The 13,316-nt window shown below is 36.4% G+C and overlaps 1 protein-coding gene across 1 annotated transcript in view; it reads left to right on the top strand.

Moving 5' to 3' along the window:
- Positions 1 to 13,316, top strand: part of LOC122002668 (probable receptor-like protein kinase At1g49730) — a 44,594-nt gene that overhangs the window by 25,408 nt on the left and 5,870 nt on the right. The gene's annotated exons all lie outside the window — the stretch shown is intronic.

Raw genomic sequence — 13,316 nt, 5'->3', positions numbered from 1 at the left:
ATTGAAAACAATTGTTTGCTCTGCTATCCTGAAATTCCTCATGTTGGCTTGATAGACATTTTAATCACTAGTTGAAACTGTGGGAAATTGTCATTTGATGTGTTTGGTTCAGTTTATTCTGTAAATAATTATACTTTGTGATTATTACTGATTGGTGTTACAAAGTTTTCATACTTGGACAATTCATATATCCTCATTGTACCCATGTTGGACACTGACACTCTAAACTGATACATTCTTATTGATTACATTTAGAAGTTTTTAGAAATGCCTGTGTCACACATTTGATCCACATCCGTGTGGAATATACTCGAGTCCTAGTAATATAGTGGCAAAGTATACTGGGAATCTTTTTAAGGATCAACACATTGCAAGTACATACTTCCTTAAGTTCAATATGTTTTCTCATCCTGAAAATAAGATTATGGAGTAAGCTAAATAAATGATGGAAAAATTGCTATTTTCCTTTTTGACTTGTCAGATTTCGTTAGCTGATATAAACACAACAATCTAATTATGAAAATTGATTGTGAGAACATTTTGTTACTTGGTTTTGACCAATCTTCCATGAGCGAGGTTATAACTTGCTAATAGAAATTTCACTACATGACACCTTTAACTTAATTTCATTGTTGAGTAGCTTAGCTCATTTTTGAAACATGAACTCATTGGTCAGTTAATCAAGTTAAGTGATTTATAAATGCAACTCAGCATGCCATGTGACAAGATTTGATAAAATGGCTTCTTGCCTCTTTCTTTGACAATCTCTTCTTTAAATAAGAATTACAGTACAACCTATTTTAAACAAGAAATTATTTGCAGCAATTGCATTAATTACCGCTAATCTACTTTATATAAGAATATATACTTAGATTATGGTAAATTAGATCTTGAAATATCAGCCATAATTTCTGTCATAATCTTAACCATTGATATCCATAATTTCTTCCATAATCTTAGCCATCGATATCTCACCTCAAATTGATGTTGGATGATCAGAAAGCATCAATTTGGTAACTAGAAAATGATGTTGTTGTCGTGAGAGAGCCTTAGTAAATATATCAACAGTCTGTTGAACAGTGGTGATATGAGGTAGAGAAATGGCATAAGCATCATATGCTTCACGAATAGAGTGACAATCTACTTCTATGTGCTTGGTGTGATCATGAAACACTGGGTTAGCTGTAATTTGGATAGCACTAGTATTATCCGCATGAAGCGGAATAGGTTTCATTTGAGGAAACCCAAGCTCACCCAACATCCCTCGAAGCCAAACAATCTCAGAACATGCAGAGGATATAGCACGATATTGATATTGACACCCGATCTTGTTTCTTGCTTTTCCAAGAGACAAGAGAGTTGCCAATAAACATGCACCAGCCAGTAATGGAACGTCGAGTATTAGAACAACCAGCCCAGTCAGCATCACTATATGCAACCAAGTGAATAGGAGAATCCATAGGAAAGAAAAGACCTCTGTAGAAGTGCCTTGCAAATAGCGAATAATACGATGAATAACAACCAAGTGAAGGTGCCGAGGGGCCTGCATAAATTGACTAACTTGTTGGACAACAAAAGAAATGTCAGGCCAAGTAATAGTTAGATAATTCAATCTCCCCACTAAACGTCTATATAAGGAGGGATCATGAAGAAAATCACCCTCATCACGACGATATTTAACATTCACTTCTAAGGGAGTATCAACAGATCAACCATCTCGAAGACCTGCCAATGTAATTATCTCCTGAATGTATTTATGCTGATTTAAGAAAATACCAGCTGATGTACAGTTTACTTCAAGGCCTAAAAGATAACGTAAAGGACCCAGGTCCTTCATATGAAAAGAGCTTTGAAGGCGCTGTTGAAATTGAGAAATCAAATCAGAATCAGTCCCTATAATAATAATATCATCAACATATACTAGGAGCAAAACAATTCCTTTAGCAGTCTTGCAAAGAAACAAAGATGAATCATATTGACTCTGGACAAAAGAGAAGCGAACAAGCGTGGATCGGAACTTATCAAACCAAGCGCGTGGAGTAGACCTGACCATGGTTCGGAACCGACGGTTCAGAACTACCGGTTCGACGGTTCCAGACAGATCGACCCTTAACCTTAATCGCTCAAGACGGTTACGGTTTACGGTTCGGAACCGCCGATTCACGGTTCGGTTCACGGTTCATCATGGTTCGCCATGGTTCAAGATTATTATGTTAAAAAATTAAAAATTAAAAATTAAATATTACAAATTACAAATTACAAATTAAAATTTATTGGAAAAAAGGGCTTGCACTCATTTAAGTTGTCTACATATCCCTTTAGGGGAATCAAAGCCTGCGTAGTTCTTTTACATTTTTATCCTTTTACATTTTCACTCACTTCCATTTCCTCCTGTTGTATTTGTTCCTTCAGTATCAAAATCTTCAACTTCGTCATCTGAAAGTTGCATTCCTTGGATTCTTTTCTCTACTCTGGTCCAATCGTCCAGTAATGCTTGGGCTTCCAATGAGTCGGGAGATAAAGTTGATCGTCGTTCATCTAATATGTTGCCGCCGGCACTGAACGTCTGCTCAACAGCAATAGTTGACACTGGACAAGCTAATATTTCTTTGGCGATCACGGAGAGGACGGGAAAACTTTGAGTTTTCTGTGACCACCACTTTAAGATATCAAAATTTTCGCTATCCGCTTCATTAAAATCAAAAGAAATCGTAAAATAATTCTCAAGTTTCTGTGTGGAACTTGAGGATCCTCGTGGACGTTTTGTCCGTTCTTTTAATAAGAGTTGTGCTTTTGTAAGTTTTAAATTACTACTAGTAGCTTATTGTATTTCAGAAATATTAGTTTGTGTTCCATATTTTGCATAATATTGATTATAAATATCATATAAATAAATTCTAACATTATATATAATATTAACTGGATCAGGGGAAGAAGAATCTTTAATTGGAATTAAAGCGTCATAATATAAAGTTAACATTTCTTGTAAAACTTCTAATTTAAATCTAGGATCTAAAGCGAATGGAATTAAATCAATTTCAGGAATTAAATAAAAATATTTTTCTCATTTAGTTTTCATAGCTAAGATGCAAGTGTAGGACCGTGATCGTTCGATAGAGGGGGGTGAATATCGATTCGAAAACTCGAGTGTAAAAGTACGCAACGGAAAAATAAATGAACACAGTTGATTTTACTTCGTTCGGAGCCTGTGACGACTCCTACTCGAAGGCCCATGGTCCTTGACCACTTTCGTTGGGCAATCACTAGCAATTCGAATATGATTACAAAAAGAGTACAAGAAATGCTAATGAAACAAAGTGATACGGACAAGGAAATTAACCAAAGAAGAAGGAGCACTTTGTCGGAGCTTTGTTAGCGTCGTAGGAGCGTAGAGCAGCAGGGCAAGCAGTCGAAGAGTTCTCAGTTATATTTGAAGCTCCACCCCTGGGGCTTCTTTTATATGCTGCTCCGGGCGCCCTGGTGCGACGTGGGAAGTCCAGTCAGGATGCTCCACGTAGTGAGGCGACGCAGAGGATAAAAGTTGCTTCCGGGCGCCCGGACCACCTTTTTCCAAAGATTCCTTCTCCTGCAAAACAAGGTTAGTCCGAGGCAAAATATACCCTGCAACACAGATTGTTAGCACAATTTATAAAGTATGAATTAACAGAAAAAGTATGACTTAGATTCCGTCTTTCCGAGACCGGAATCTAGTCACGATCTCGACTTAGATTTCCGAAATGGATCTAAGCCGGATCGACACCTAATGTTCCCTTCCCGGGAACGCGTCCTCGCAGTCACTCCCCTCCAGTGACTTACCTCACTTACCTGCCAGACGTCCTTGGACCGTCTGGACCTTTCGCCACCATCCGGTCGGCCGTCGACCTGGTGGACTTCTTCAGCCCGTCGACCCGCTTGGACTTCTCGCCAGCTATCCGGTCAGCCCGTCGACCTAGCTGGACTTCGTGCCAGACATCCGGTCAGCCCGTCGACCTGTCTGGACTTCTCCTGCACACTCGATCAAAGTGTCAGACAATAACAAACCTAACTTAACCTATTTGTCATTCATCAAAACCTAGGTTAGACCGTTAGTGTTACCCGCACCAACAATCTCCCCCTTTTTGATGGAATGATAACCTGGTTAAGTTAGTGAAAAGACGCAAAAAATAAATAAAACAGGTACATGGTTTTTAAAGTTAGTTTTAGTGTTTTCAATTTGGTTTAGCCAATGTGGTTTAGCTAACTTAACCACCTAACCCTCCCCCTTTGGCATTCAGCAAAAATAGACAAGGGTAAACAAGCATAGTGTAGAGTTACTGTTAAGAAACAGCTAATTTTGGAAAATATTTAAGTTTGATTCAAAATTCAAAGATACTGATAAAAGTACAATTTTAAAACCAAGTTAAAAAGATAGTCAAGTTGACTTGGGGGATTTAAGTTGAATTAAAAAAGTATACGTTTAAAGTTAATCTAGTTTTTAAATTTGATTTTTCAAAACAAAGCAAAAAAAATTTTAATTTTTCAAAAACAAGTAAAGTTTTAGCCAAAATAAATTTGTTAAGGCTAATTTGATAAAAGCTAAGTTTTGGAAAGTTTAATTTTCAAGCATATGTTACAAAACTGAATAAGTTTAAGTTTGTAATGATTTTCAACTTTAAAATCAAGTTTAAAATTTTGGTGGGATTTTTAAACTTCTAATTTTTCAAACACTCAGTTAATTTTAACTTTTTGAAAACTAGTGTTCAAAAATAAGTTAGTTTTAAAATAGATGTACAAAAATATACAAAATTTTAATTAATTTCCCCCCCTGAACTTGACACTTAAAATTAAACAGCTGTCTAACCAATTAGGTATTAACTAACTATCAGAAGATAGTAGCTTTCACTTGGTTAGTCAGATTAAGTTGATTATAAGCAGTCAGTGTTTGACTTGACTGATGAACTTAATCTGATTAATGTCTGATTTGTATTTAACGTCCAGACTTATGCCGATGCACTGAAATAAGCATCTTAAGTCCAGACAGTTGGCCTATGCATCTCATCCCTTTCTATGTTTGTCAAACACAAGCAAGGTAAACCTAAGGTGTTGGTGAGATGCTCAAAAACTAGTCCTATGGGTACATGCTTTCTAAGGATTCAAAACTAGTCTAAGGCCAAAACTGTTTTTGAAAATCTAAAAATGGAAAGTTTTGAAAACAAACAAGCTTAACTTATAATTTGAAAACAATTATTTTTGAAAACAATTTTGAAAAATCCTAGTCTATTAAGCACATCCCTAATTTTCGACGTAAGTTGCTAAATTCACTTTCAGGGAGTGGTTTTGTGAAAATGTCAGCTAAATTTGATTTGGACTCAATGTATTTGAGTTCAATATCACCTTTAGTAACATGATCCCTGATAAAGTGGTGCCTAATTTCAATATGTTTGGTTCTTGAATGATGCACAGGGTTCTTGGTTAAGTTAATTGAACTTATATTGTCAATTAATACTTTTACATTTGTGATATTTAAGTTGAAATCTTTTAGAGTATGCATCATCCATAATAATTGTGCAACACATTCGCCTATAGCTATGTATTCTGACTCAGTTGTAGATAGAGCAACACAATATTGCTTTCTACTAAACCAGCTAACAAGTGATGAACCTAATAATTGGCATCCACCACTTGTGCTTTTGCGGTCTAATTTACATCCAGCATAATCTGAGTCAGAATACTCTATTAGTTCAAAATTATTTATCCTAGGATACCAATTTCCTACATTTGTTGTTCCCTTAAGATATCTAAAATTCTTTTAACTTGTGTCAAATGGGATTCCTTAGCACAAGTTTGGTATCTAACACATACTAACGCTAGAATAAAATATCGTGAAACTGCGATTAAGTACGATGAGCTACTATTGCATTCTATAATATTTTAAATTGGTTTTCCATTTGGGTCATTATCTAAAATTGTGTTTCTGCCATAGGTGTTTTATTTCTTTTGTATTTTCCATTCCAATTTTTAAGTAATTCTTTAGTGTATTTGTGTTGATAAATGTAATTTCCTTCGTTTGTTTGTTTGATTTGTAATCTTAAAAAGTTAATTTTCCTACTAAGCTCATTTCAAATTCTTTTTCCATTAGATTAATAAATTCTTCTAAAAAATCTGAATTTGTTGAACCAAATATTATATCATCTACATATATTTGTGCAATAAATATGTTTGTATTTAATGATTTAATAAACAAGGTTGGGTCAATTTGACCTTGGTTGAATCCTTTAGATGTTAAGTAAGATGTTAGCCTTTCATACCATGCCCTGGGTGCTTGTTTAAGTCCATATAATGCTTTCTTTAACTTAAAAACATAATCAGGGTGTTCTAGACTTTCAAACCCAGGAGGCTGACCTACATAAACTTCTTCTTTAATTAGTCCATTAAGAAAGGCAGACTTAACATCCATTTGATATAGTTTGAATCCCTTATGGGCTGCATAACTTAGTAACATTCTAATGGATTCTATTTTTTCTTTCTACAATTCCATTTTGTTGGGGGGTTTTAGGACATGAGAATTCGTGATGGTAGCCATTTTCAAGACAGAATTTGTTAAAATTATGATTTTTAAATTCTCCCCCATTGTCACTCCTAATTCTTTTAATTTTAAGGCCTTTTTCATTTTCAATTTGTTTGCAAAAGTTTGTAAAGATTTCAAAAGTTTTGTCTTTATGTTTTAAGAATTTTACCCAAGTAAACCTAGAATAATCATCTATTATGACTAAACAGTATAAGTTTCCATTTATAGATTTGACTCCATGGGAGTCAAAAAGATCTAAGTGTAGAAGTTCTAATATTGAGTTGGTTTGTGGCTGATTTATTGGTTTGTGAGTGAATTTAGTTTGTTTACCTTGTTGACAAGCATTACATATGGTTGAATCTATGTTAGGTAATTTTGGTAAGCCTCTTACTATTCCATTTAATTTGCTTATATTTCTAAAGTTGGTGTGAGACATTCTTCTATGTCATAACCATGTTTCTTCTTTTTGTGTTAAATAACACTTAATGGAAGAAGTGGTTAAGTTGATGGCATAGATGTTGTATTTTCTAAAACCTTTTAGGCTTATGGTAGGATTATCTAGATGTTTTATTAAACACTCTGTGGATAGAAATTTGACCTTATACCTAGTATCACATAATTGACTTATACTCAGAAGATTATATTTAAAATTTTCAACAAGTAAAACATTTGTAATTATAAAGTCTATTTTTAATTCAATATTACCTATACCAATTACCTTGAGTTTGCCGTTGTTTCCAAAGGCAACTGTTCCTAAGCTTTTGTAAATGAGTTGAGTGAACTTGGTGTGATCTCCAGTCATATGTTTGGAGCAACCACTGTCCAAAATCCACTTGGTTTCCTACAGTAAGTAGGATTTAAAGTTAGTCTTTTTATTTTTTAGCCGGCATTATTTAAGTTAATTTTAAGTTTTAAAAATTAAAGTTTTGACATTAATTTTTAAGTTTGAAATTAATTTTTAAGTTTAAAATTTAAAATTTTGAAATTAATTTTTAAGTTTAACATTAAAATTTTGAAATTAATTTTTAAGTTTAAAATTAAAATTTTGAAATTAATTTTTAAGTTTGAAATTAAAATTTAAGCCTTATTCATCTCACCCGATCTATATTATCAATCAGGGAATCCTATGATTTTGTGAGATGAAATTGGATTGTTAATTATGGAGTTTTGGTTTAACTTGTGTTAGATTCAGCTTTAGCTTTGGTTTCAATAAGCGATCTTCGGATAAACTTAAGCTTGGTGAGTCACATGGGCGTCATTAGAAGTAACCAACCTTCGAGGTTTTCCGAATAGTCTATCCATGAGCTTAGTACTAAATCTTGGTCTAACGGTTAGGATTCATTAAGGGTAGCTTGGTCGGTTCGGCCAAATGCACGGATCGAAACCATATCTTTCTAGAACTAAAGTTTCCCTAACGTACTATCATCCAAAAACTTCACCAGTACCATGATTCAAGTTAAACTTGGTCTCTAATCCTAATTACCCTGCCGGGTTAGTTTGTTTTAGGTTACCTGTCGGGTAAGTTAGTTTTAGAGGTGCCAGCTATTCTGGAGCCTCCCCCTGAATTATTGGTCATTGATTTAAATTTTGGTTTTAGGTTTGTGTCGATTCCTTTTATAGTTATGGTTAACTTGGTGATAATTTTGTTGATTTTTAAAGTGTTTAGATTTTGAATTTGATTTAGGTTTGTATTTTGGATTTTGGTTTGGTTTATTCGATTTTATATAATGTATTTTTTCTTTAGGTATATAATATTGATTAAGTCCTATTTGCGTGGTTAAGCACGCTTTCGGAACCCAAGCTAGATTGATTGATTTGTATTGGGTTATTAATGATTTGAAGGTTTTATTTGAATTCGACTTATATCCTAGTCCGGTTTTATTATAGCATGCTTTTTGATTATTTAGGATTAAGTCTAGATTTTTTGATCTTGTTGTGAATTTTTCTAACATTTCTTTTAAATTGTTAATCTCATTTTTTAATGATAAATTCTCCTCCTCAAGTGTTAGATCTTGAGTTGGATTTGAATTTTTGATTTGTTCCTTGAGGTTTTGATTTTCCTCAAGAAGTGATTTGTTTTCATTTTCTATTTTAATTAATTTACTATTTAAACAGGAAATAATTCTAAAAAAATTTTGTTTAAATTAAAATATACCTCATTCGGCCTGAAACGAGTACGGACTCGTGACTTGTTTCGGGTTCACCCGTCTTCATCTTCCGACTTGTCTTCTGTTTCAGCTCGTGGGCCATCAGTGCGAGATGTTTCTGCTCTTCCTCCTCCGATTCGTCCGAGGAGTCGTCCCCTGCTTTGAGTGCCTTCTTTTGGTTGGCTTGGTTTGTCGAACTTCAGTTTTGGGCATTCGTTCTTGTAGTGTCCCTTTTATTGCGGTGAAGCAAGTCGCGTTCCTTTGTTCGAGGAGAACCGATCTTTTAAAGGTTCTTTTCTGAAGCTCCTTTTCTCTGGTGAACATTTTCTTACCAAGTTCACCAGTGTTCTTCTTCTGAGTCTTGGTCGGAATCTTCTTCAAATTCAGGCTTGCTTTTCTTTTCTTTGGAGAAACAAATAAAGCTATACCTTTCTCGGCTCCAGATTAGTTTGTTCATGTAATTCTAATTCACGGAAAAGCTCGTCTAATTTTAACTTAGAAAGATTTTTAGAAATTTTGTGGCATCTACGATTGATGCCTACAAACTATTACGTGGAAAAGCATTTAATGTACCTTATTAAGTCTCTATTTTCCATTTGGTGGCCTATCATAAAGCCCGTTGAGGATGTCCTTGATCCTCGCGTGGGGCTGATTCGCCGTTTCACCTTCCTGCGTTTTATATTAAAATTTTATTAAGCAAGTCTCGTTTTGTTACCTTGGCGTCGCTCGTTCCTCGTGCTCGATCAATTTGTCCCACAACTCTTTAGCATTTTTGTGTGGCGATTCAGTTCTTCTCTTGTTAATCCGCACTGTAGAGTGTTGATCGCTTTATTTTCCGTTGACGCCTTTTTCTTCATGTCCGAGTCCAGGATCCAGTATATTCTCGGAGTTGTCCGTTGGAATTTTATAGGGTCTCGTGACGCTCATCCACTGGTCGAAGTCTGTTTTGAGGTAAACCTCCTTGCGCTTCTTCCAGTACGGAAAATCATCCCCGTTGAAGAGTGGAGGTAGTACTGTGCTGAATCCTTCTGTCTGAGACATTTTAGTCCTGCACACAGAAGAAAGAAAAAAGATCCCAAGACTTGGTCTTGGATTAGTAGTGCGGAAGAAGAAAAATATAGAAGTATCTAAATTGGTGTTGCACCAATTTTGATTTAATTGCAACGAAAAAAAAATCGTAAAACTAAAAACCGAAAAAAATTAATTTTTCACCCCCTGTCTGATTGGTGGTTGCACCAAATCAGAGCGGTACCTGCTCTGATACCACTTGTAGGACCGTGATCGTTCGATAGAGGGGGGGGTGAATATCGATTCGAAAACTCGGGAAAAGTAAATGAACACAGTTGATTTTACTTCGTTCGGAGCCTGTGACGACTCCTACTCGAAGGCCCGTGGTCCTTGACCACTTTCGTTGGGCAATCACTAGCAATTCGAATATGATTACAAAAAGCGTACAAGAAATGCTAATGAAACAAAGTGATACCGACAAGGAAATTAACTAAAGAAGAAGGAGCACTTTGTCGGAGCTTTGTTAGCGTCGTAGAAGCGTAGAGCAGCAGAGCAAGCAGTCGAAGAGTTCTCAGTTCTGTTTGAAGCTCCACCCCTGGGGCTTCTTTTATATGCTGCTCCGGGCACTTGGATCCCTTCCGGGCGCCCTGGTGCGACGTGGCAAGTCCAGTCAGGATGCTCCACGTAGTGAGGCGACGCAGAGGATAAAAGTTGCCTCCGGGCGCCCGGATCCCCTCCGGGCGCCCGGACCACCTTTTTCCAGAGATTCCTTCTCCTACAAAACAAGGTTAGTCCGAGGCAAAATATACCCTGCAACACAGATTGTTAGCACAATTTATAAAGTATGAATTAACAGAAAAAGTATGACTTAGATTCCGTATTTCCGAGACCGGAATCTAGTCACGATCTCGACTTAGATTTCCGAAATGGATCTAAGCCGGATCGACGCCTAATGTTCCCTTCCCGGGAACGCGTCCTCGCAGTCACTCCCCTCAAGTGACTTACCTCACTTACCTGCCAGACGTCCGGTCAGCCTTTCGATCCGTCTGGACCTTTCGCCAGCTATCCGGTCAGCCCGTCGACCTAGCTGGACTTCTTGCCAAGCGTCCGGTCAGCCCGTCGACCCGCTTGGACTTCTCGCCAGCTATCCAGTCAGCCCGTCGACATAGCTGGACTTCGTGCCAGACATCCGGTCAGCCCGTCGACTTGTCTGGACTTCTCCTGCACACTCGATCAAAGTGTCAGACAACAACAAAACTAACTTAACCTATTTGTCAATCATCAAAACCTAGGTTAGACCGTTAGTGCTACCCGCACCAACAGCAAGGAGATAAAGATTCATTATTAATATGTTCTTTTAAAACTAATACTATATTAGAAAAAATTTGTAAAACTAATTGAGCAGTGGGGTAATAAACACCGGAAAGTTGTTCGGTTGCATCATTAAATACTTTTAAAATTTCACAAATACTAGTACAAATATTCCATTGTTGTGAAAATAAATATATATTAGTATTAGTATTTTGTGCAAAAAATGAACATAATAATTCTTTATATTGAAATGAATCTTGTAATAATTGGTATGTTGAATTCCAACGTGTTGGTACATCACGTGGAAATTTTTTAGGTCTCATTCCATTAATTTTACAAAATCTACCCCATTGTTTCATTATAGATGGATGAGACCATAAATAAAAAATTACAATTCTAATTGGTTTAATATAACTTTTTAAAATTTTTAAACCATCTTGAACACATAAATTTAAAACATGACATACACAAGCGGTATTGGAACTAGCATTATCTAATGATATTGAAAATATTTTATGAGTTAAGCCATATTCTTCTAAAATTAAACATAATAATTGTGCAATGTTATGAGCATTATGTGATTCATCAAAAACTCTATAAGCTAATAATCTTTTTTGGAGGTTCCAAGAGTTATCGATCCAATGGCAAGTCACACCCATATACGAATGTGTTTGCCAATGATCACTCCAAATATCGGAACATAAAGAAACTTTATTATCTAATTTACTAAATTCATCAATTAAATTCTTTTTTCCTTGTTTTACTAATTTTTTAATTGTACGAGTAAGTGTAGTTCTAGGAACATGTTTAGCACATGGATTAAGAGATTCTTTACAAAAATCTTCAAATGTGCATTTAGATCCAAAACTAAAAGAAAAATGTTCTACGGAAACAAATTTAGCTAATGATTCGCTTAATTTATTATCCGAATATAAAAATAAACTGGAATCGGTACTACTGCTAGTTGAAGAAAATCTTGATAATTGTGTTTGAGAACGGTCGAGTACATATTCTGTCGGGTGCTTCATTTCTACATGTCGTTTCAACGACCCATAGCCACCGCCGGCTTGGAATTTGTAGGAAGCATTGCAGTGCTTACATTTTGCACGCATTTCTCTCGACGGAAGAGTGACCTTCTCAAAATGTTTACTGAAAATAGAAGACTTTAGAGGAGGAAGTTCCCGAACCTTAGTAGTAATTGCATCGGTACTTCCTTGTGTTTCGGGTGTCGGATTCGGAAGATGCTCGATCTCATCATCGGTGGATTGAATGTTGGGGTCCTCCTCTCGCGGATTCATTATTTGCTTTCCCTTCCGAGCTCGAGATGATGCACCTCCGCGACCTCCTTCCATTGTAATTGAAAATTGGAAACGAAAGCGTGTAGAGAATACGAAATTGAGATTAAGAGTAAGAGCAGAGAAGATATGTGTGAAAATGATGAAATGAGTTCTCTATTTATAGAGTTTTGATAGTAACAGACACTAAATCATAGTCATTGATCAAAAAACGGTCAAATGATCCTAACCGTTGAAAAAATACCCAAACCCCCCCAACGGCTATGAACCGCCGGTTAACCGGCGGTTCAAGCCGTTACAAAAAAAAAAAAATTACGGCTGAACCGGTGGGTTGAACCGCCGGTTCGCCCGTTGTACAGCAAATGAACCGGAACCGGCTCGACAACTTGTCGGGCCGGTTCCGGTTCGACCTGGCGAACCGGGTCAACGGGCAACTGGCTCGTTGACCTGATTACGGGCCGGGTCCGGGCCAGACCCGGCCCGGGGTCGGATCTAGCGTGGAGTCTGTTTTAAACCATAGAGTGACTTTTTTAGTTTACAAACATCAGAAGAGGGTGTAGAAAATAATCCTGGTGGTGAAGTCATATAAATTGCTTCCTTAAGATCCCCATGTAAAAAGGCATTCTTAACATCCATATGTCGTAATGACCAACTCATAGAAGCAGCAATAGCTAGAACAAGTCACACTGTTGTCATTTTTGCTACTGGTGCAAATGTCTCATCATAATCAACTCCATACTCTTGTTGATTTCCAAGTGCCACCAACCTTGCTTTGTATCGATCAAGTGAGCCATCAGATCTTAGTTTAATAGAATATACCCATTTACAACCAATGGGTTTAATACCAGAAGGACAGGGAACAATATCCCAAGTATGGTTCTCTTGAAGAGCTTGAAGTTCCTCTTGTATAGCTTTCTCCCAACATACATGTTTAGTGGCCTGAGAATAAGAGGTAGAAAGTGTAATATCAGCTAAAATAGCAAAAAAATCATACCAATCAGGAGGACG

Source organism: Zingiber officinale, chromosome 7A, assembly GCF_018446385.1.
Source record: "Zingiber officinale cultivar Zhangliang chromosome 7A, Zo_v1.1, whole genome shotgun sequence".
NCBI classification, from domain to species: domain Eukaryota; kingdom Viridiplantae; phylum Streptophyta; class Magnoliopsida; order Zingiberales; family Zingiberaceae; genus Zingiber; species Zingiber officinale.
This window is presented reverse-complemented; position numbering and strand designations above follow the sequence as displayed.